Source organism: Pinus tabuliformis, chromosome 1_2, assembly GCF_031772625.1.
Source record: "Pinus tabuliformis cultivar Carrire ecotype Pingquan chromosome 1_2, CPIR1, whole genome shotgun sequence".
Classification (NCBI taxonomy): Eukaryota; Viridiplantae; Streptophyta; class Pinopsida; order Pinales; family Pinaceae; genus Pinus; species Pinus tabuliformis.
In genome coordinates, this window is record NC_142298.1 from 68,808,249 (window position 1) to 68,834,216 (window position 25,968).

General features: G+C 34.1%; 1 pseudogene across 1 annotated transcript; it reads left to right on the forward strand.

Annotated features, from left to right (window-relative positions):
* Positions 1-16,120: 16,120 nt before the first annotated feature.
* On the forward strand, positions 16,121-19,786 carry LOC149204458 (glucan endo-1,3-beta-D-glucosidase-like; annotated as a pseudogene). Its single transcript, XR_016253013.1, has 4 exons — positions 16,121-16,221; positions 16,439-16,593; positions 18,141-19,465; positions 19,581-19,786. The product of XR_016253013.1 is annotated as a glucan endo-1,3-beta-D-glucosidase-like (transcript).
* Positions 19,787-25,968: the final 6,182 nt, after the last annotated feature.

Sequence of the window (25,968 nt, forward strand, 5' to 3'; positions counted from 1 at the left end):
TTTGTATATGGAATCTGCACATATACGATGCAGATACATGAACGACGTGCATATATGGAAGATATGCACATACAAGAAAGTTAGAGATATACGGAAGACATGCGCATATCTTCCATATATGCCCAATTTCCATATATGCGCACATCTTTCGTATATGCACAGTTTCCATATATGCGCAATTTCTGTATATTGAATTTGCGCATATACAATGTAGATACATAAACAATGTGGATATACAGAAGATATGCATATACAAGAATGTTAGGGATATACAGAAGATATGCGCATATCTTCTGTATATCCCCAATTTCCGTATATGCGCACATCTTCCGTATATGCACAGTTTCCGTATATGCGCAATTTCTGTATATGAAATTTGTACATATATTCGTTTATGTATCTGCATCGTATACGCACAAATTCCATATACGGGAATTGCGCATATACGGAAGATATGCGCATATCTCCCTCTCATACTCGGATGAATGATGTGATGACATGACTGCAAGGTGAGCTGTGATTAGGCTGCCCCTTTGATGATGGTGTGAGGCTGGGTGCCTTTGTAGTATCTGTTACCAAGGGGAAAAAATGAAACAGGGAATGTTAGGAAGGGAGTGATGAAATGGGAATAGGGGTTATAGGGAGAAATTTGTTAGGGATGTGGGAGGAGTTTGGGATTTTTGATAGGGTAGGGTTTGGGGTTTCTATTGAGCAATAGGAGGGGAAAGGGAATATGATTTTGGTAGTGTTAGGGTAGTGGTGATAGGAAAAATGGCATAGGGGAACAAGGGAAAAAGATAAGGAAGGGAAAAGGGGACCTTGGCATCAACAATACAATTGCACAACCCTAGCAAAATGGTCTCTTGGTGTCTTCATATGGTTGCCCTAGGTGTGCGCCGTGCACGTTATAACTTTGAATTTACTGTAATTTTAGTTGCTTAAGAGAAATATTGGTTTTAGGTTTCTTTAATCTAACCCTTTTCAACGTTTACAACAATAAATTAATTTAAAGTTCAAATGTTTTTAAATATTTTTCTAATTATTTGAGTATATTTTTGAAATATAAAAAAATTATAATAAAAACAATAATTCTTAATCAAAACAATGACTATTTGATGCACTTCAAACGATAGTGAGTTTTGTTAATTGATGTGACCTGTGTACATGCTTAAAGTTAGCATGGTTTGAATTCCAAGGTGACACTATTAAGAACTTTTTAAAAGAAAAAGAAAGAAAATAGAAATGTAGGCTAATTTTAAATGTTTAGCTAGTTAAAACAACTATCAATTATGGTATCTATGTAGATGAAAACTATAGATTTATATGTTTGCCAAAATTCTAAAAATAAATCAAATATATTATAGAATAGAAGGAATAATGAAATATAACAATTCAATAACACAAGACAAAGAAGTGCTCATACTAGAATATAAAGCATCAGTGCTTGTATGTGTGTGGTGCATTATATACAATTTAAAAAGAAAAGTTCAATGCGATATATCTTTTTAAACCCTACCATGGTGCCCCACTTATTATATTGAAGGTACGATAAATATTATTTTATAAAATAACTTAACCTACCTTAGTGCACATAGGAGGTTAATACATGGCTATGATGGTATCTTTCATATATAACATTGGCCAAATTTTTTGAAACATTTACAACATACCATAGAACAATCTACATTAATATAACTCTATTTAACACATTGAAAATAATTTATTAAAAAAAATTGTTGATATTAACATGAATAAGCACTAACAAAAATATATTTAGTAAAACTTTTACCTAAATTTATTTATTAAAAATATAATATAAATAAACTAACTTTATTAAAACATTTTAAAATTAATATTTAATATTTTCTGAATAAATTATGTATTAAATTTGAAACAAAACATTATTTAAATCTAAATTGAAATTGTTGTAAACTTACATTTTAATAATAATTAAGTTTTCACAATTATCAAATTTACCTTAATCTTAACTAAAGTATTTGATTTCAATTTTGTTAAAATTGGTGAAAAGTGCATATGTAAATAAATGACAGATACACAAAATGCTTTAGATAATTGTTATTATTATAATATACGGAATCGAATATACATGAGTTTGGATTGTATTAAAGTTCATTATTGCCCTTACATTGAGGTGTCAATGTACCAAAGAGCATAGTAAATTTATGCACATTTCATATATTTAGGTGTCAATGTACCAAAGAGCATAGTTGATATTAACATGAATAAGCACTAACAAAAATATATTTAGTAAAACTTTTACCTAAATTTATTATTTAAAAATATAATATAAATAAACTAATTTTATTAAAACATTTTAAAATTAATATTTAATATTTTTTGAATAAATTATGTATTAAATTTGAAACAAAACATTATTTAAATCTAAATTGAAATTGTTGTAAACTTACATTTTAATAATAATTAAGTTTTCACAATTATCAAATTTACCTTAATCTTAACTAAAGTATTTGATTTCAATTTTGTTAAAATTGGTGAAAAGTGCATATGTAAATAAATCACAGATACACAAAGTGCTTTAGATAATTGTCATTATTATAATATATAGAATCGAATATACATGAGTTTGGATTGTATTAAAGTTCATTATCGCCCTTACATCGAGGTGTTAATGTACCAAAGAGCATAGTAAATTTATGCACATTTCATATATGACTATTTGATGCACTTCAAACGATAGTGAGTTTTGTTAATTGATGTGACCTGTGTACATGCTTAGAGTTAGCATGGTTTGAATTCCAAGGTGACACTATTAAGAACTTTTTAAAAGAAAAAGAAAGAAAATAGAAATGTAGGCTAATTTTAAATGTCATATATGTACCAAAGAGCATAGTTGATATTAACATGAATAAGCACTAACAAAAATATATTTAGTAAAACTTTTACCTAAATTTATTATTTAAAAATATAATATAAATAAACTAATTTTATTAAAACATTTTAAAATTAATATTTAATATTTCTTGAATAAATTATGTATTAAATTTGAAACAAAACATTATTTAAATCTAAATTGAAATTGTTGTAAACTTACATTTTAATAATAATTAAGTTTTCACAATTATCAAATTTACCTTAATCTTAACTAAAGTATTTGATTTCAATTTTGTTAAAATTGGTGAAAAGTGCATATGTAAATAAATGACAGATACACAAAATGCTTTAGATAATTGTCATTATTATAATATACAGAATTGAATATACATGAGTTTGGATTGTATTAAAGTTCATTATCGCCCTTACATCGAGGTGTCACACACTTCCTTAACCCATCAAGGGATTGCTCCAGTTTCTCAATTAAGGATATGGGTGTTAAGGGTCTTTGACCTTTTCAAATTAGGCTCATGTTTTGTGGACAGTTTAGCATATTTCTCTACAGGCTTTGTATTCCCCAACCCCAAGGAAGGCGAGAACTAAAAAAAACAGTCTTCAAAGCTCTCGGAACTTTCCCAAGCTCCCATTGCAGCTCCCCCTGAAAAGGGAACGTTCCCATACAACACCAAAGCTCAGAACTTTCCCAAGCTCCCATTGCAGCTCCCCCTGAAAAGGGAACATTCCCATAGAACACCAAAGCTCAGAGCTTTCCCAAGCTCCCATTGCAGCTCCCCCTGAAAAGGGAACATTCCCATGCAACACCAAAGCTCCAAAGCTCCACGGAACGCGGGAACCATTGGAATGGGTTTCCCAACTCTTAGGAGTGGTTCCCATGTAACATAGCTTTTAAAATATCAATGTCATTTAATATTGGGAGTAAGTAATATTCCAAATTTAGAAAGTAAGAAATTGAAAATTTTTGTACAAACCCTTAATTTAAATCAGAATGGAGGTTAGAAATTGAAACATATTTTAAACATTGGAAATGGAGTGATTTAACTAACCCGTGGAATTTTGGAGGTAAGAAATTGAAAGTCTTCCTAGAAACCCTTAGAGGTAAGACACTAGAAAACTTCCTGCAAACCCTTAAGAGATAAGAAACAAATTTCTAGAAACCCTTGATTTAAAGAATGGAGGTAAAAACTTTTAGAAACTTGGCCATAGAATTTTATATGAGAAAAATTATATTTTTATATTATGAAATTTATACTATTCATATGGAAGTTTTGAAAGGCTGATTTTGAGATAAATAATACTTATTGACATAACTAGAAATTACTCTGAAATAAACCACACCTATTGACATAACCAAAGATTACTCTTAAATAAACCACACCTATTGACATAACCAAAAATTATATGTATAGAAGTTTTTTGCCATTTGATAGCTATATGTTTTTTCCTTACCAGTTGCATCACTGAGCTATATAAATGATATAGTATGTACTTATTATTATTATTTTTACTTGAATAACAAAAAAGAATGGTCTATTTTCGGTAGAAAAAAAAGAGTTGTCTTTAGTGCTACTTTTTGGAAGCTTTTATGGTGGGTTTTTCTAATCAAATGTCTCTAAAATCTAGGAGGAATTTATTGAAATCACAAGCTTGATGGTTAATCCTGTGCAACAGAAGTGCCCTAGGGTTTTTTCCATCAAATTTCTCTAAAATCTAGCAGAAATTTATTGAAATCACAAGCTAGATGGGTAATCTTGTGCAAACGAAGTGCCCTAGGGGTTTTCCAGGGTGCTGAGTCCCAATATACAATGAAAAAAACTAGTTTAAATAGTACAAATCAAGATTTCACCTCAGATTTTTCCACCGGGTTTTACACTAGAAAATCCAAAAAATTGCACTAAAACCAACTACGAAAAAAAAGGGAAAAAGAAAAAGAAAAAGAAAGATAAGATTGAAATCTACAACATTTTTATGAAGTATTTATATTTTTCTTTAAAAAATAAAAATTTTGAAAGATGTATTCTAAAATAAACCAAATAAAACACTAAAAATTTAAAGTAGAAATAAATCACACCTATTCATATAACTAGATTAAACCACACCTATTCATATAACTAGATTAACGTAGACAAAGATATAGTTAAAATCTAAATTGTAGAAGACTTATTTTGAAATAAACCACGAGGTGGAAATAAATTACACCTATTCATATAACTAGATTAATGTGAACAGAGATAATGTGAACAGAGATATAGTTGAAATCTATAACATTCATAATTTTTCTTTAAAGAATGAAAATTTTGGAAAAACTTATTCTAAAATAAACCACTAAAAATTAACAGATATATAGTTGAAATCTACAACATTATTATTTTCCTTTCTTAAAACTAAAATTATGAAGACCTATCACACCTATTAACATAACCAGAAACTATCTACGTGAGAAGAGGGATGATTGAAATGGGTGCTCAGAAATGCGGTCACATATGGAGATAATGACATATTGGAGCGGTTTACTGCATTAATAATTAATAACATTAGATTTTGTTAGATTTTAGGCTTCCGTGGAAGTTTTTTGATTCATGATCCGGATTATCCACAGTTTTCAGTTCATTCTGCCAACGTTTCAAACCCCAAAGGGGGTCCATCATTAGGACAAATCAGAAAGAATAAGAATGAGAGATTATTGAGAGAGAAGAGAATTGCGACCTGAAAATAAATACAAGAACCCTAATTCATAAATTCATAAATAAAGGCCGACATATGATTTCTAATTATTATTTTATTTATTATTTTCCTATTTATTAGATCAGGTTTTTTATTATTAATTAAAATTATGAACAAATATTAAAATTTTTACTATAATTAAATTATATTAATTATTAAAATTATGAAAAAATATTAAAATCTTTACTATAATTAAATTATATTAATTAATATAACTAAATTATATTAATATAATTAATATAATTTAATATAAATTAATTAATATAATTTATAAGATTTTAATATAATTAATATAATTAATATAAATTAATTAATATAATTAATATAATTAATATAATTAATATAAATTAATTTATATTAATATAATTAATATAATTATATAAATTTGCTTTAATTGCTTTAATTAAACCTCCGAAATGCAAGACCCCTTATTTCTGATCCTAAGCTTCCAAGGGTCCGGGGGGGTTTATTTGTTTTATCAGAGGAAGCCAATTTCCACTGATTTCACTCCCATTGTCCCTGTTGAGGTTCTGAGGGTATTTCATAATTTCAATGGCCTCTCTGATTTTTCTTTTATGATAGTTGTCTTCTCTTGCAATTACCCTGGCGCCTTCCAAACACACATGATGTTTGGTTTTGGACGAGTGCTCTGCAAGGGCTGATGTGCAGGATCTTTCATTCTTTATGTCAGCAGCATGCTCTTTAAGCCTTATTTTCAGAGATCGACCCGTTTCCCCAATATAACTCTTGCCACAGGAGCAATCGATCTTGTACACCCCCTTGAGCTGCTGTCGATCAATGTTATCATTAACCGACCTCATTATTTGCCTTATTGTTCCACATGTTGTAAATTGAGTGTGTATGTTCTTCCTCCTTAAAATTTTTGCAATCTTATCTGTAATTCCTTGGATGAATGGAAGGTAAACTTTCCCTTTATTTTCTTTCTTGTCTCCAGGGGGACGTTCAGAGAGGGCCCTATCCCGAGCCCTTCTTACAGCTTTCGTGGTACTCCACTCCTTGTATCCAATGTTTTTGAAGACAGAGGTCAAGTGATCTATCTCATCCTTTATGTGATCAGGGTCAGAAATCCTAAAAGCCTTCACAGCTAGGGTGTTTAAGACGCCGGATTTTTGGGAGGGATGATGATAAGAGTCAATGTGAAGATAGCTATCAGTATGCATTTTCTTCCTGTAGACCTGGTGTCCCAAAGTACCATCCTCCTTTCTACTGATCAGAACGTCTAGAAAGGGGATCTTACCATTTTCCTCAAGCTCCATCGTAAATTTGATTTCGGAAGATATAGAGTTAAGATGATTGAAGAACTTCTCAAGCTCTGCCCTACCATGAGTCCAATTCAGGTTGGTGTCATCTATGAATCTTTTCCACCATGCTGGCTTCAAGTGGAAGGAGTCAAGGGCTTTTGTTTCAAAGTACTCCATGTATAGGTTGGCGAAATCATAATCATAGACTATTTAGTCATTACAATAATAAGTGATTTTTGAGATTAAGTTTGGCCCTAATTCGGAGCGAAATCAGAAGAACCAGGGCATCCTTAGATAAGCTCAATCGCTTGGCCCTCTCCTCCCATCTGAAACTAACTAAGAAAATTAGCTCGGATCTTTGGAAAATAATTGATGCAAAAGCTGCATTAAAAGCCCAGTCAGAGGGTAGAATCGCCAGGGAAAGGCAGTCCAGGAAGCTGGCCAAGTTGGAGGAAGGCGTGGGTTTTAATGCTGGGTTGAGCATGCCAATCTCCTGCTCGGTTAAAACTTCCTGCGCTGTTCCCAACGCCATAAAGATAACAGCAGAACAGGTGATCCCTTGCGAGGTTCATCAGGACGGCACTTCACCAGCAGAAGAAAGAACAAATCCTGACAGCACTGATACTAGAAGAAGATCTGATGTGGAATACGCTGGAATTAAAGTTACAATAGAACGCAAGAACACTGGTCGGGCTACCCACGCTGTTCAGCCAGGAATCAATATCAGTGGCAAGATAAATAACGTTGTTCAACCAGGGATCGGGAATGATATCAGTCGCAATGTGGAGCACACTGTTCAACTCGGGAATGATACTGGTTGTAACATGAAACACGCAGGCAGCATGGTTGTGAAACACACAGATGTGAAGCACGCAGGCAGCATGGCCCCCTATGCTGTCCCTGATTCCAGCAGCAACAGACCAGAAATCGATAACAGTTGCAATCACGCTGTTCAACAAGTAAATGAAAGCGATATAAGTTGCAATCACGCTGTTCAACGAGTAAATGAAATCGATATCAGTTGCAATCACGCGGTTCAATGTGTAAATGATATTAGTTGCAACATGAATTCCAGCAGCAACATACCGACTGTGCTATGGAGCACTCAGACAAGCAATATGGAACACACAAGCGAAATGATCTCCTACGCTGTCCCTTATGGTGAATACAGCAACGATATAAGTTGCAATCACGCTGTTCAACGGGTAAATGAAATTGATATCAGTTGCAATCACGCTGTCCAACGAGTGAATGATATTAGTTGCAACATGAATTCCAGCAGCAACATACCGACTGCGCTATGGAGCACTCAGACAAGCAATGTGGAACACGCAGGCAACATGATCCCCTACTCTGTCACTTATGGTGATTCCAGCGACAATAAGAAGAATCGCATTGAAAGTCCCTCAGAATTCGTTAGTAAGGATGTGGAAATCAGTAAAGATGTTGAAATTAAGGATGCTAATAGGATCATGGAGGATTATAATATATATAAGAACAGGAGCAATTATAAAATATATAAGAACAGGAGCAACTTTGAAGAAAAAGATAGGGAGGTTGAAACGAATTCAAGCTATGGAATTATTAAGAACGGTAATGCTTCAAGTGATAATTGTAACAATGATAGGTTTGTTATGGGGAACCCCATTGTTCCCAATAAACATGATAATAGAGTCGTGAATCTCTCATCCATAATTCTCAACTCTGAAGAAATTAAAATCCTGAGCAAGGGATTGGGATTTGCGGTCTCACCTAAGAACATTCCCTTTGAAAGCATCATTTGCAACATTGAGAATGGGACTCAAGGTCTTTCATCAAACGATAGAGAAATATTAAGACAAGAATGTTCCCTAGCTATGCTGAAGTCCAAATTCCCAACAAGTAACTTGAATAAATAAGGGAGAGAGGCTCTCAGATCTCTCTGAAATAATGATAAGATAGTTGTTCTTAAAGCTGATAAAGGTGGCGCCACCGTTGTGTTAAACAAAGAAGATTACATTCAAAAAATGAATGAGCATTTGAGCTGTGGAAGTTATAGAAGAGTTAGCTCCAACCCTATTCCCAATGTGATAAAACAGGTCAAGAAAGCCATCATGGGAACCAACCTAGAAGATAAAATAAAGAAGAAGCTGATTCCCTCCTGTGAGGTTATTCCTAGAATCTATGGATTACCAAAAATCCATAAGGAAGGGGTTCCCCTTAGACCAATTGTTAACACCATTGGTTCCCCTACCTATGAATTAGCTAAGTATGTGGCTAAGATCCTAAAACCTCTGGTTGGTAACACGGACTCTTTTATAAAAGACTCAAGTGATTTTGTAAAGCTTATTAAGAATAAAAGGGTGCATAAGGATGATATTCTAGTAAGCTTCGATGTCGTATCTTTGTTTACAAAGATTCCTCTTGATGAAGCTGTTCATGTTATAAAGATGGCCACCGATCCTGAAACAGCAAAGCTTGCAGAAATCTGTTTGCGGTCCACATTTTTCAGTTTTCAAGATCACTATTATGAGCAAATTTCTGGAGTCGCCATGGGTTCCCCGCTCTCACCTATTGTCGCCAACCTATACATGGAGTACTTTGAAAGAAAAGCCCTTGACTCCTTCCACTTGAAGCCAACATGGTGGAAAAGATGCGTAGATGACACCAACCTGAATTGGACTCATGGTAGGGCAGAGCTTGAGAAGTTCTTCAATCATCTTAACTCTATATCTTCCGAAATTAAATTTACGATGGAGCTTGAGGAAAATGGTAAGATCCCCTTTCTAGATGTTCTGATCAGTAGAAAGGAGGATGGTACTTTGGGACACCAGGTCTACAGGAAGAAAACACATACTGATAGCTATCTTCATGCTGACTCTTATCATCATCCCTCCCAAAAATCCGGCGTCTTAAACACCCTAGCTGTGAGGGCTTTTAGGATTTCTGACCCTGATCACATAAAGGATGAGATAGATCACTTGACCTCTGTCTTCAAAAACATTGGATACAAGGAGTGGAGTATCATGAAAGCTATAAGAAGGGCTCAGGATAGGGCCCTCTCTGAACGTCCCCCTGGAGACAAGAAAGAAAATAAAGGGAAAGTTTACCTTCCATTCATCCAAGGGCTTACAGATAATATTGCAAAAATTTTAAGGAGGAAGAACATACACACTCAATTTACAACATGTGGAACAATAAGGCAAATAATGAGGTCGGTTAAGGATAACATTGATCGACAGCAGCTCAAGGGGGTGTACAAGATCGATTGCTCCTGTGGCAAGAGTTATATTGGGGAAACAGGTCGATCTCTGAAAATAAGGCTTAAAGAGCATGCCGCTGACATAAAGAATGAAAGATCCCGCACATCAGCCCTTGCAGAGCACTCGTACAAAACCAAACATCATGTGTGTTTGGAAGGCGCCAGGGTAATTGCAAGAGAAGACAACTATCATAAAAGAAAAATCAGAGAGGCCATTGAAATTATGAAATACCCTCAGAACCTCAACAGGGACAATGGGAGTGAAATCAATGGAAATTGGCTTCCTCTGATAAAACAAATAAACCCCCCCGGACCCTTGGAAGCTCAGGATCGGAAATAAGGGGTCTTGCATTCCGGGAGTTTAATTAAAACAATTAAAGCAAATTTATATAATTATATTAATATAAATTAATTTATATTAATTAATTTATATTAAATTATATTAAATTATATTAATTATATAAATTAGATTAATTATATAAATTAATTATAATATATATATATTAATTATATTAATTATATTAATAGAATTTAGTTATATTAATTAATATAATTTAATTATAGTAAAGATTTTAATATTTGTTCATAATTTTAATAATTAATATAATTTAATTATAGTAAAAATTTTAATATTTGTTCATAATTTTAATTAATAATAAAAAACCTGATCTAATAAATAGGAAAATAATAAATAAAATAATAATTAGAAATCATATGTTGGCCTTTATTTATGAATTTATGAATTAGGGTTCTTGTATTTATTTTCAGGTCGCAATTCTCTTCTCTCTCAATAATCTCTCGTTCTTATTCTTTCTGATTTGTCCTGATGATGGACCCCCTTTGGGGTTTGAAACGTTGGCAGAATGAACTGAAAACTGTGGAAAATCCGGATCATGAATAAAAAAACATTAGATTTTGTTAATTATGCTTAGATAAGGATGCCAGGAGACTGAGCACTGAATCGTTCAGGAATATATTATCCTGTTTTTATTCCTTTGTATATATTTGTGTGCATTATTTCGCCTTTAAAGTCACGGATTCACTATTTCTTGGATTGATGTGATAGCAGCTGGGATAAAGTTGGACAGATAAGGGCAAATGTAGCTAGTGAGGGGCAGTACTTCAGAGGAATATCATGCAAATATATTTAAAATCTTTATGATGTTGGCACTTTAAAGACATACTTAGCACCTAGAAACAATTTTTGGAAAAAAAAATGATGTATTGAAAAGTCTAAAGAATACAGAGATTACATGTGAGAGACATTGATGAAAACCAACCAAAACCCATGTCAATAAAGTCCTTTCTAGACCAACTCCTGTAACAAAAGCGTCATGTTTGCTCTGCCACTGAACATGCTCAACTCTAGCCAAACTATCCAAGAAATAAGTACTACCAAAAGGAAATGGTTTCCACTATATATAGAAAATACAAATTTCACACCTACATATCTCACTACCAAAATCATCCAAGCACTTTCAACAAAATTTCCATTTCAGTAAATACAGTATGACTAATAAAAATTCATGTCGCATTACAAATCATAAATCCAGCCTTTCAGCACACAGAAAGAATCACAAACATAATGATCCGTAAAGCAGGGATTCCTCATTCCAGTAATTCTTTATTATTTTATTAAACATTTATTCAAGAGAATAAGATAAAGTTCTTATTAAAAAAACAGGGAATTGATGCCACAGATCGGCACCTATGAATACATAAGATGATATAACTTATATTGTGAAGCATTGTTCTGTGCCTAGTGTGTTCTACTTGTCTGGCTCCTTCAACATTTTCTATTCAAACAATGTTTTCATCACCCAAGGGGGTTTTGATATTGTGGTATGACTCAACATAACAGATGCCTTCAACTAGACAAAATCAGAATATCTTAAAATACTTATGTACAATGGATAAAAGCTTTCTGTGTATTGTTGTACCTTACTGTGAAGTAAAACTGTGATCATCAATCTAATAAAAGAAAGTTAATATATTGAAACTGTCCTTGTAGCCCCTTTATAGACAAAACAATGGCTAAAGTTATATTATTGTAGCCTAAGTCATTTAAACTTGTTGGAATGTTTAGCCTTCAAAGTATCAAACCTAGTGGGTTTAGTGAGAGCAATGGTAGTTGAGCATATATGCTCTATGTATTGTTTGCGTGACTTGAACCCACGTGTTCTCAAGTCCTTTGGCGTGATTTTGGTCCTTTTAACCATAGAATCAACATTTATCTTTTTTGTTTTCTGTGGAAATTAAAACATTATCAATAAATATCAAAATCCACATAGATATAATGAAAATATGCGGACCATGTAACGAATATGAAAAGATAATTCATTGACTAGCTATCAATAAATATCAAAATCTATATAGATATAATGAGAATATGGTGAACATGTAACGAATATGAAAAGAAAATGCATTAACTAGTCATAAAAAAATATGTCAATGTTATTATGAGCTAAGATATGTAGTATATAACTTACCTCTCTTAATTTATCTTGAAGTCTAGGTGAATGCCGCAATGGTTGAGGAGAATGTGATTTTTGCTGAGTATCATGTCCACCATCATACATGTGCAAAGGTGTTTTAGGAGATGTATATTCATTACTCTGAACATTAGATTATACATAGATATAAGTATGCGACTCAAATAGAATTAAATGTAAAAATATGATAAAATTATAAGAGTATAAATAAATATAATCTTACCTTGCATTGTGACATTGGACGTGAAGATGGTTGTAGCATTTGAACCATTTCATTTCCATTCTTATTAAGGCTTCGACAAGGAGTTTTCATTGATTGTGATGGTTCCAAAGGGAACACCTGCACCATAAATAATAAATAACACACACACACATAATAAAAAAAATTCAAAGATAATGATATATAATACAGAACATCCATTTCTCATCCCATCATTATGGTAAAACATAACAATTTATATATTAATGTTTTTAGTGGAATAGGTTATATGGATTAAAAACTTACTGGCCCAGTAACCCCTTGAAAACCTTGAAATCTAGGTGAGCGTCGTAATAGTTGGTGGCTTGAATTTGGGGAATTTTGTTGATTAGGCTATGCATATCAATAACAATGAGAAATTAGTATACAATTATAATAAATATAAATATTATTTAATGTTAAAATGTCTAAAAAATTAATATATGCAAAAAAATGGACTCAACTGTGTTGTCATTGTCCTGATTAGTTTCATCAAAGTTTAATATATGGTTGTGCCCATCTAATCCTTCTTCCCCCACATCATCGGGAACCTCAGTGCTTGCTTTCTCTTTTAAAGCAATATCTATGCGCTTCATTGTCTCCATACGTCTACGAGGTAGACTCTGATCCCAACGTTGAATTTTTTCACAAATCCTTTGCTTTGAAGTATCATTAAGCTGATCAAATGTAACAACTGACTGTGAAAACAAGTTTCAATGAATTTAGTCCACAACAATAAATTAATATTAATAGAAAACATATACAGATAAATACTAATAAATACTTACAGCTGAAATGATTTCTTCATTGACAATATTAATAAAAAATCATATACAAATAAATACTAATAAATACTTACAGCTGAAAGAATTCCTTCATTGACAAATCTTTTATATGCTTGTTGTCGTGCACGACATAGCCTTGCATCTAAATCATATTGTATTTTGGAATTTTTCCTTTTAACTGCACTTGTTGATTTCACTGCCCATGTAGCATTTGCATCTCTTACTCGACCTCTTTGACGTGGAGGAATTGGTGGGAGAATGTGGGTGGTAGCCCGATGATGATTAAGGCCAGATAGCTTAGATCGAATCAAATTCCTCCGCACAGCCACCAACAAGACAAGTGAACACTTGCTTGGTGCCTTTGATAGTTACCTCCCATTCATGTCTAATTTCCTCCATTTTCTTACTTCCTTATAAATGAATATGTAAACAACAATGTTGTTAAAAACATCATAAAAACACTTTAAAGTAAAAATAAATATTCATATTTATTTTTTTGTGGTTACCATAACTATCCGGCTTATCCCAGCATCATCATTCCACTTAAAATTAGAAAGGAGAAGAAAAGCTTGGACAACCAAGGCTTGTAAGCCTCCGGCAATTGTAAGGCCATTACTGTTGCACATCCGACAAGGACAAAGTCTGTAAGTTCTTTCATCAACTGATTTTAGTCTGAATATCTAAAGTGTTAATATTTAATGTAAATAATGTCAACTCTCATTTCTTTACTTCTCCATTTCTTCCTATGACATCAGATCCTTCTGCTGTTTCCATGTGTACCTCATTTCTTTATTTCTCCATTTATACTTATTAGATCAAATTTATCTACTGTTTCCACTGTGTATATACACTCACAATGTTAATAACTAAACAGATTCCTTAACAACAATATTCCACATTTATTAGACTATGCAATTGTTTTGTGATTTTTTACTATGGTTTTCCATTTCTCCATCCAAATAGATGACACCAGATTCATCTACTGATTCCACTTCGTATAATATACCTACAGTATTCATAATTCATTTGTATAATATAAAATTGAATGAAATGAGGATAGATGATTTGCTGTAAGATTTTGGTGATATAGGAAACACGAATACTTATTAATCAAACATTTAATTGAAAATTTTTACGATCCTAAAGCAGATTTTTGAGAAAAACAAGTCATTAGGAGAAAAATTTGAATCGTAAAAAAATTATAATTATATTCAAAAATTTAAATCTTTTTTTATCAGGTTGGAAAAAATAAATTAATAAAAATATTTTAGCAAGGAAAAACTTCTATCTATTTAGAATCTTTAAACGCTTGCTTACTGCATTTATGATATTTAAATGCTTTCGGTCACAAGATATTTGACTAAAAATGCAGAGAAAAGATTCTTTAAAACTTTAACTTTCCATCACTGGGAAGAAATTTTGATTTTCCTAACTAAAATTCCGGAACATGGTTCTTCATTGCCTCATAAAATTTTGCGAGCGCTGACTTCATCAAAACCCTAATTTTTTTAAAATTCATCTAATTGAATGAAACTTGAACCTTTTATTAATCAAATTCCAACCAAAATAAGATTTTCAGAGCCATTTGGCTTTGGAATACTCCTTATAATTAACCGTGACCAGGACCGATGCTTGTGAGAATGATGAACAAGATTCTTCATGGCACCACATTCTTGAGGAGTCAAATAAAATTTATTCCGAACTGTGAGTCCAGTTGCGATCTAAATTTGGCCATATATTACTGCTCCAGAATAAATTTGCTATCTTTTACGAGACAGTTTGGCGGAGTGAGCAAATCGAGTTGTAATCTCTGAATCTTTAAAATATATTTAAATCTTTAAATCAATCGAAACATGTTTTGGAATCTGTGCTAAATCAATTACAGATCATTAACCAGGGAAGAGTTCATAAAACATGAAATGTCATTCGGAATCTATTCAAAATTCTAGGGCTTTGTCGCGTTTCATATGTCTTTTTAAAATACGGCTTCGAGGCATGAAAAGGATGCGGACTAACCTTGCGAAAAGCAATTTTCGATCACCAATGGCCAGCTGCATATAGTTTCAAACTTTCAGTAAAAGCTCCTATATTATTGAAATTCTGAGCTGTATACTACATTTTCAAAATTTCAGTAAAATTTCTATCATTATTAAAATGATGGGCCTTGGTTTTGTTCCTTCCTATAACCCGTTGGAGAGCCCTCACAGTTACAGTTCCAATTCCAAATCGGGTGTCGCATTCTGAATTTTATGTGTTGTGCGCTGATTAAATGGAGATTTTGTGTGTTGGATCAACGCTGATTGCATTGAATTGCAGAATGCTTAATTGCTAGGATCGTTTCACCTATTGTGTTTGTGATATGAATCCAAATCGCTGGAGATCGATTCCAGTCTTAATTACAGTAAATAAATCAAGTTAAAACGCAGCCAGTGTTACATCTGATAGGAATTACAATTGCAGAAGTAAAATTTAATGATGGGAAATATATGAAATTTCCCTGTCTTGGAATGTCAATTGGGCTATATGCACTGAAATTACTGAAGATTGGGAGGAATTTCGGGTCGGCTAGGTTGTTACTGCCACTGCTAGACCATGCTGAAAAAGAAAGGTATGCAGGGGTATACGATAATACCTGTATACGCGCAAGACAGAGGTCGAAAGAGCATTTGAAATCTTCCGTCCTCGAAGTGCTGCATGCACTGAATCACCTTCGATAACCTCTCCTCTGTTCGCCGGAGTTCAATGCGTGAATTGTGAGGAGTTTGAATTGCCGGGAGTTTGAATTTCCTGGAGGATGGTTGGTAAGGTTCGTAAATCTGCCTCAGGTTGGTAAATGTGCCTCATCAATACGCCAGAGTGGAGGCCAAAGTGGAGGCGGGCAGGGTCGATGGGCAGGAGCACGGCAGACGGCAAAGTCGTCGGAGCTGCGTGACCTATAATCGTCGGAGAGGGATGCATGCCATGATCCATGGTCGAGCATGTAAGGGCGCCATGACGTCAAGGAGGCTATCTGCCGCTGTCAGAGGGTGTAAGGACATAGCATTAACTTTGCTATGGAGGTGGAAATAGGAACTGCCTTATCTCAACTATTGAAAGTCGGAATCGATGTCCAAGTGGAAACCAGTCGATCAGCATGCAGGCTTGAAATTTGACGATTTGCAGCAAGTATTTGATGTTATAACTCGTGTTTGACATATATATTTCAAAAAAACAATTTTTATTTCCAACTCTATAGATCCATTAATACACCCCTATAGATCCATTAATACACCCCTACGGACCTCAGTGCACGGACACTCTAACATCTATTTAATTTTCATGCAAACAATTTCTAGTTAATAGTGACACTCTGACATCTATTTAATTTTCAGGCAAACACTTTCTGGTTAATAGTGATGGAGATATGCATGATGTGATCATCCATCTCGTTGTTTGTATTGATGCCCATTGAAACGAGCGGCATGTGTATCATGGCATGTCGTGTATCATATGCTATCCATTCCCCATACCATCTGATATTAATTGCCATGTAATGTTATCATACGAAATAAAATACATGAGCTCGATTGCTGATAAATACAAAATGGTGTATCAGGTGGAATACGTATCAATATTGTAACCATTAATGTCGTGTTATATGAATTTGAAAACGCGCTCAATATTCAAGTTTGAACTTGTAAACGCATTCAATATTCAAGTTTCATCTCTAAACCAGTGGTTTCACCAAATTTTGAATTGTATAATGGCACTCCAGATTGGAATTTTGAATCTTAGAACCCGCGCTGCCATATTTTGTTGAACTTGAAAGAAGCTTTGGTCGGTTATAGTTTCTTTGCTCAGCATGAGCTTCCGGACGAGTTCGGTGCTGATCGCGATTGCGGTGGTTTTGGCTATCGTTGCCTCTGCTGGTGAGAAAACTCATTTTAGCATTTGTTTTGTAAGGGCTTTAGCTTTAATTTCTTCGATTATCGTTGTCTCTGCAGCCGAGGACCAGACAAGAAAATGCATTTTATCGTTTGGTTTGTCCAGGGTTTAAGCTTTAATTTTTTCAATTATCGTTGCCTCTGCAGCTGAGAACCAGACAAGAAAATGCATTTTATCGTTTGGTTCATAAGTGTTGTAAGCTTTAATTTCTTCGATTTCTGCAGCTAAGAACTAGACAAGAAAATGCATTTATCGTTTGGTTTCTTAGGGGTTTTAGCTTGTGCCTCTGCAGCTGAGAACCAGACAAGAAAATGCATTTTATAATTTGGTTCCTCGGGGGTTTTAACTTTAATTTCTCTGATTATCGTTGCTACTGCAGCTAATAAAATGCATTTTCTTGTCTTGTTCGTCCGGGGTTTTTTCTATAATTTCTTTGACTATCGTTACCTCTGTAGCGGTTTTAGCTTTAATTTCTCCGATTATCATTGCTTCTATAGCTGAAAAATGCATTTTCTTGTTTGGTTCGTCAAAATTTCTTTTTGAGCTTTGATTTCTGTGATTGATCAAGTAAATTTCATTTTTTTGTTTTGTTTTGGTTTGCAGGGGTTGGCACTGTGGGTATCAACTATGGTCGCAAAGCAGACAATCTTCCCTCGGCTTCCAAGGTAGTGCATCTGATCAAGAGATAAGGCAGCAACAAGTTGAAGCTCTACGAGGAAAACCCTGCAGCGCTAAAGGCATTCAGTGGTACCGACATTAAAATCACCATTGCCCTTCCCAATGAGCAACTCTCCAACGTTGTTCGTCGTCTTTCGCGAGCCTATGCCTGAGTCCAACAGAACGTGGTTGCCTACGTTCCGGGCACCCAGATCATGGCCACAGTTGTCGGCAATGAAGTCTTCACCAATTCTAATGACCTCACCTCCTACCTTGTCCCTGCCATGAAGAATATTCACATGCCTCTCGTCAAATACAACCTCGACGGAATTATCAAGGTGTCGAGCCCCGTTGCCACCAGTGTGCTCCAGAACTCTTTCCCGCCATCAAACGGACTTTTCAAGAGCAACCTTGTGGAGACCACGATAAATCCAATGCTCGATTTTCTGAGCCAAACGGGGTCCTCTCTCATGGTCAATGTCTACCCTTTCTTTGCCTACGAGGGCGACGCCAACGATATTTCTCTGGACTACGCACTCTTTCGCCCCAATGCCGGAGTCCGGGACAGCAACACCGGGCTCCTGTACACGAACCTCTTTGACGCACAGCTCGACGCAGTGTTCTCTGCAATGTCGGCCCTTGGGTATAAGAACCTCGACATTGTTGTGTCTGAGACTGGGTGGCCATCTAAGGGCGACGAGGGTGAAACTGGTGCTAACCTTGACAACATTGCGGCCTATAATGGGAAACTCGTCAAGCATGTCCTCTCCAACTCTGGAACTCCGCTCAGGCCCAGGCCTCTCTAGACACCTTCATTTTTGCTCTCTTTAATGAAAACCAGAAGCCTGGTCCCACATCGGAGTGCAACTACGGCTTGTTCTACCCAACCGAGGAGCACGTCTACAATATTGCTCTAACACCTGCAGCCATGAACAACCAGGCGCCCACCTCTGGAAGCAATTCCTCTTCCACCCCGGCCACCTCTGTGCAACATCATCGCAGCAGCAGGACAACCCCAGAAGGAGCATCCGAGACGTGGTGCGTTGCAAATTCCAAGATTGATACTAGTAAGCTCCAGGCGGCATTAGACTATGCATGTGGAGAAGGGGTTGCGGATTGCAAGCAGATTCAGCCCGGGGCGTCTTGCTACAACCCTAACACGCTGGAAGCCCATGCTTCATATGCTTTTAACAGTTATTATCAAAAGAACAGCCGCAAGACTGGAACGTGCGACTTCCAGGGCGCTGCCTATGTCGTTACCCAGTCTCCAAGTAAGTTCATATATTATCCCAGGATTAGCTTACTTTTTGTCTACATATGCGCTACCATTATTGAAGGTCTTCTGATGATTAATTTTATGATGTGTTTTTTATCTTGTTGTTGCAGAGTATGGCGATTGCAAATTCCCGACAGGTTACTAGTTTAGTTCATAGAAGATCAGTAGTACCTAGTTATATTATAGTTTAGAATCATCTCTTGTGAATTTTCTCGAGTGTCTGCAGGGCTCGATTTCGTTCCGTTTTGTATGTATATGAAGGGGCGTATCATTCTTATTATGAAATCAATATTCTGGCTTATAAAAAATCGTGCTGTCAAAATGGTTTAAATTCGATTTTCGTTTAACACCTTGGTTGAAATAGTGTTCCCCAATCGACATCGGGGCATAGATAAATCTCCAACACTGGATATTCTTGCTTCTTAAACATAAACTTCAGGTTTTAACTCCTCAATTTATTAACTTTCCTAAGATCTAAAGGGGTCGTTTAAGGTTTTGACCCTTAAGTAATGAAATGGTTTGCTAAGGAATCTGTATGAAATGGTTTTCTAAAGAATCAGTGATTGGTCATTTGGTATTTTTCTTAAATATATTGCAAGCATATCTTGGGATTTACAAGTTTGTGTTGGAATTACAAATTTTAGTTTGGAAAATTCTCTAAAACAAATCTCTAAAATAAGGATTTACAAATTTTTGTTGGAATTATAAATTTGTGTGGAATTACAAATTTGAGTTGCGAATATTTCATAATCAACAAATTTTTGTTGGAATTATAAATTTGAGAGGAATTACAAATTTAAATTGTAAATATTTCATAATCTACGCAAAGAGAATTTTGTTTTTAATACATTCAAAACAAGTTTTAAATAACAAAAATCTATATTCTTAACCAATATTTTTTAAATTTCAAGGACATTGATGAGAGAATTTAAACTGATTTTCCATTAGGGCACGCGATTTTCCATTAGAGCTGTGTTTTAGGGATAGGAACTCAATCAATTGCAATTGAACTTAATCAATTGAACTAAATTTTTTTATGTAACTCTTTGACTTATTTCCGTCATGATAATATGCTTAGAGGTGCTTATGAATAAAAAAAATTAATCAATTAAACTAAAACTTTTTTTATGTAACCCTTTAACTTAAAACTCCCGACTTTTTTTTTATGTAACGCTTTGACTTAACAACTCCCAACTGTGTCATTGACTGTGGTGTAAAATCTCAATACAATTATTAAATTATCTCAAAACTTATGCCTTCAAAACCAATTTTAAGCAACAAAGATCTATTCTTAACCAATTTTTTTTTCCGATTCCAATTATAAACTCCAAAACATCTTTAAACAACGCGCAACTAATTAATTACATAACAATTAATTTTGTTTAGAATCTATTAAATACTAGAACCACAATAAAAAAGAAATGTTGTTAAGAAAAGTTGTTATATATGTGAACATTTCCCACTCTTATTTTCCGAACTGCAACTCATATATTTTACAACATTTCATACATTTTAGCCTCAACTTTCTAATCTATAATCCTGGACCATATTTCATAGCTTCAACTTCCCATTCTATAATACATGATGAAATGGTAATACTTCCACTAAGGTTCACAATCCGCATTTTAGTGAGATGGGTGACTATATTTCATTGCAACATTTTTGGCTTATAAATATTTTTTAATTTAAAATTTTAAAACCGCATCATTCAAACCTGAATTAACTTTAAGATATAATGTATAAATCTCATAATTGTAGAACCATTATTATAGCTCTATACCCCACAGTTCAATGATCATGTTATTGTTCTTTAATTTTATTATTGTTAAAGCAGTTGTAGAATTTAAAGTAAATGACCTTCCTGTGATGTATAAATGATTTTAATGAAATTTATTATATTAATTATTTAATTAAATAATTTATTGAATATTAATTAAATAAATAAATAATTGTTATTTTTAATATTAGTAATCATACTAAAACGTGTTATTCTTTTCCTTTTTGAAAAAGTTATAAAATTATATTATTTTCATGTTTTCTTAAACATTTTTTATAATCAGTTTTCAAATGAAATATTTTTAAGTTTAAGATAAAATATTTAGTTAATAAGCTATTAGTTCTTAACTTTATTAGATCTAGTGCATTAAAAAAAAATCACTTATCTATTCAAATAATGTGTATGTTTTTCTTACTTGTTAAAAATAGATTAAATAGAATGATCAAAATCACTAAAAAGTAATCTTTGATTAGAGATAGGAAATATCTAAATGAGGAGATCTCTTGTTCCAACCATTAATTCATGAAAAACATTATAATATTCTGAAATGTTTCCATTCTTATTTTCTATCAAAAAGTCAACTTTAGATAAACTATGAGCTTCCATATTCCTCTCCCTATACAAAGATTAGGATGGTTGAAAACACTTCCAAACCATTGATCTCTTCTAACATAGTACCTAGAAACACATAGTGACATCTTTGTTCATCTTTTATTAATTGGATGAAAGCCTCTAAATGACCAAACACTTGTAAACAATTAATTCCTTTTGCATTTGGAAGAAAAAAATACAAGTTTTAATGCCATTAGTTTTACATAATTATTCGACCTTTGCTACAATTCCTTGGTAAACTTAAGGCTTGATTATCTGCAAAGAATATGATCCCCACAACCTCCACATATAGCAAGATCCTCTTGTGATATCTCATTGATGAAAGATGAGGGAAAGATGAGAGTTTCCAAGCTTAAGGTCTCTACATCAGTTTTTAGTAAAAAAAAATATTATGAAAAAGACTAGTGGGAAAGAAGTTAATTTTTAGTGTCTCTTTGGCATTAGTCATTTCTTATGTTTCCCTTGAACAAAGCACAAGTTGAGTCATTTGTTTCAAACATTTCTTTTTATAACTTGCCTTAGGAAGATAATATTTGTTTATTAAGTCTTTACTCCTATGATTGGTGACTCTTCTAGTCACTATGGTCAGTTTGTGGTGTTACGTCATTACATACTTATCTTAGTGTTCATTCCAAGCTCACAGCTGACTAAGTCACATTATGTCAATTTTTCCTAACTTATCCTTTCAACCTTCCCATTTGTCAAGTCACTTTCAACATTAACAAGAATCTTTTTCCTTTGTTTGTGCTACTATGGAACGTCTCTATTGAATTATTTCTACTAGGTCATCTCTTATCGATGACAACATATTTCTGAGAGAGTTTGACCTAGAGAAACACCTTGAGACTATTAGAATCATGGGTATGTTGCTTCACTTTTAGCATATGATATTTAGAATTAGTTGTTCACTAAGAAATTCCCCTATTGTTTTATATCAAGACACATATTCATATATTAGGATTCCTATAGTACCTTGGGTTCCATTTTCATGAGTGATGTACTTTATCACCTCTCACAACATCTTCCATTGTTATTCATCTCGCATACGGTCTCTTCCATTTACCATTCCATATGGTGCACCTAAGAGAGATACTCAGTTTTTAATTGATTATATTATTTATTTTATTTCTAAACTTTAAAGTGATATCTCACATGGTACCCTAAGACTCCTGCAGAAAAAATGAGACTATGAATATGATGTTTGCATATTTTCCTTGTATATCGGATTAAACAATATAAATAAATAAAATGGTCTTATCAACTAATTCCATGAAAAATGATATCATAACTTATAAAATATATACTCAATTGGAAAACTTATAGAATGTATTGTGAGCACTGTCTCACATCGGAGAGGTTTTTTGGAAATTCTGGAAAAATTTTGAGATAATATGGCAAACTTTTTTGTAAATTCAAGTTAAAGTTGTCAAACTTCAATATTTTGGTGCCTTGAGATTTTTTAAATGGTGTTTTCATTCTTAGGAAATATCAACTTTCTTTGTAGGTTCATTGCAAACTCTGTAAAACTCCTAAAGTTCATTACAGGCATGCTTAGGAAGAATAACAAGGTGAGATGGACACTGGAGGCTCGTGCATCCTTTGAGAATATCAAGAAATCCATAATGGAAGGTTTGGTCTTGGAAATTCCAGAATTTTCCAAAGAGTTCCAAATTTTCTCTATTTTCTCTAAGCACACCATAGTTGTAGTTCTTTTGCAAAAGATCGAAGAAGGGCATGAGCAACCCATAACATTTTTTAGTTGCACATTAAGAGACGCATAACTGAAATATATCATTCTAGAAAAACAGGCATATTTTATTTTGAAAGATTTCAAGGAATTTAGGGAATGTGTATTCCATTCTAAAATGATAGCATACATGCCATTAACAGTAGTGACAGAAATTCTCACACAACCCAATAGAAATGGTAGACAAGGAAAATGGATAGAAACGCTGTAGGAATATGATATGGAAATCAAGGTTACAAAACTTGTAAAGGGTCAAAAGTTGGATAAGATACTTATTGAGTCAAACAATGTTGGACTTAAAATGTGCACTAATAAAGATATTTGCAACATATGCGGAGAGGAGAATCCAGAAGAACCTCCTTCTTTGAACGAAGAGAATCCACAAGAATATCTTCATCCTGGAAGAGAAAATCCATAAGAACCTCTCATTCCAATAGGAAGGAATCCACAAGAACCCTTCCTGTAAGACCTTTCGAAATTTCAAAGTTCCATGTGGTATTAGGACATCATATTTTTCTTGCAAAAATTGCAGTGCCCTCCTTATCTACCCTAGGCTAAATGCAGTTCCCTGAAGCTGAAAGCAATTAAGTATTCCATTGTAGGCGTGGGCTTGTACTAGAAAGAACATGTCAACATCCTACTAACTTGTGTCATTAAAGAACAAATGCATGAGATTATTTCAGAACTTTATCGTGGAGTATGCAACGGACAACAATCATGGAAGGTCATGACATACAAGATTTTGAGAGTCATATATTATTAGTGTTCCCTTTTTAAAGACAATATTGTTGTTTTCAGGGCTTGTCTAGAATGCCAGATGTTCGTGGGAAAATAGAAAATTAAATCTCTACAATTGAAGCCTATAAAAGTTCAAGCTCCATTCCAGCAGTGGGGATTAGACTTCATTGGAGAAATACATCACAATTCAAGTGGTGAACACAAGTATATTCTAATGGCCACTAATTATTTCACTAAATAGATGGAAGTTATTCTGACTTGCAGGGTTGATGAGAAGGTTATTATCACTTTTCTAGAAGATCACATTCTCTCCTCCCACATCCACCCAAGTTACCGTGCCATCCGGGGTAAACATGAGATGAGAGGCTACTATGATTAGATTCAATCTCCTAGGTGACCTTAAGGAAGTGGAATCGACGGAATATCACACATAGCCATCCAACACCATCAACAGAACCCTCGGGAGACAAGTCAACCACTAAGACAACCTGTTCCAGGGTCCCACTGTTGTTCTTGACAATTTAAGGTTCAGTCGCTCTCATGCTATGGGCAAGGGAGCAACCAGAGACCTAAATTCACTCTCATAGGCCTGCATGCCAGCGACTATGGATGAAACTTACCAATTATGTGCCAGCGACTCCGAGATTTGAGCCACTTTTTCAGGCCCAAAGCCCAGGCCACTGCCCATAATGGAATGAAAGCTCATAATTAAGTAAAGTACAGGGAAACAATGATGCAAAAGTAAATAGTTGATCAAGGCCTTAACCATACCCCTACTAGCCATGACAAGAATTTCATCAAACATATCATCGACATGTAACCTATAGGTGTAAACAACAGAGTTAAGTGTAGGGATATCTTAGTTATCTGAGAATCGCCATGAACAATTTTTTCCTCATGTCACTTCCTTTGCCAATGTTCCTAGCCATCAACAATGAAATGAACACCCATAGGATGTCTTTCCCAACATTCAGCTTGGAAGAAGTGTCCCATTCATCTGTGGTTATTGTTTTTAACATTTATTACATGGAATTTCCAACTCTATAGATCCATTAATACACCCCCTACAGACCTCAGGTCACGGACACTCTGACATCTATTTAATTTTCAGGCAAGCACTTTCTGGTTAATAGTGATGGAGATATGCATGATGTGATCATCCATCTCGTTGTTTGTATTGATGCCCATTGAAACGAGTGGCAAGTGTATCATGGCATGTCGTGTATCATATGCTATCCATTCCCTATACCATCTAATATTAATTGCCATGGAATGTTATCATACGAAATAAAATACATGAGCTCGACTGCTGATAAATACAAAATGGTGTATCAAGTGGAATACGTATCAATATTGTAACCATTAACTTTGTGTTATATGAATTTGAAAACGCGCTCAATATTCAAGTTTGAACTTGTAAACATGCTCAATATTCAAGTTTCATCTCTAAACCAGTGGTTTCACCAAATTTTGAATTGTATAATGGCGCTCTAGATTGGAATTTTAAATCTCAGAACTCGCGGTGCCATATTTTATTGCCCTAATCGATTGGGTTAAGTTCCACATTTTTTTGTTTGAAGGGAGACGGATCTCTAAGCACCATGGCAGTAGACACCATACAGAT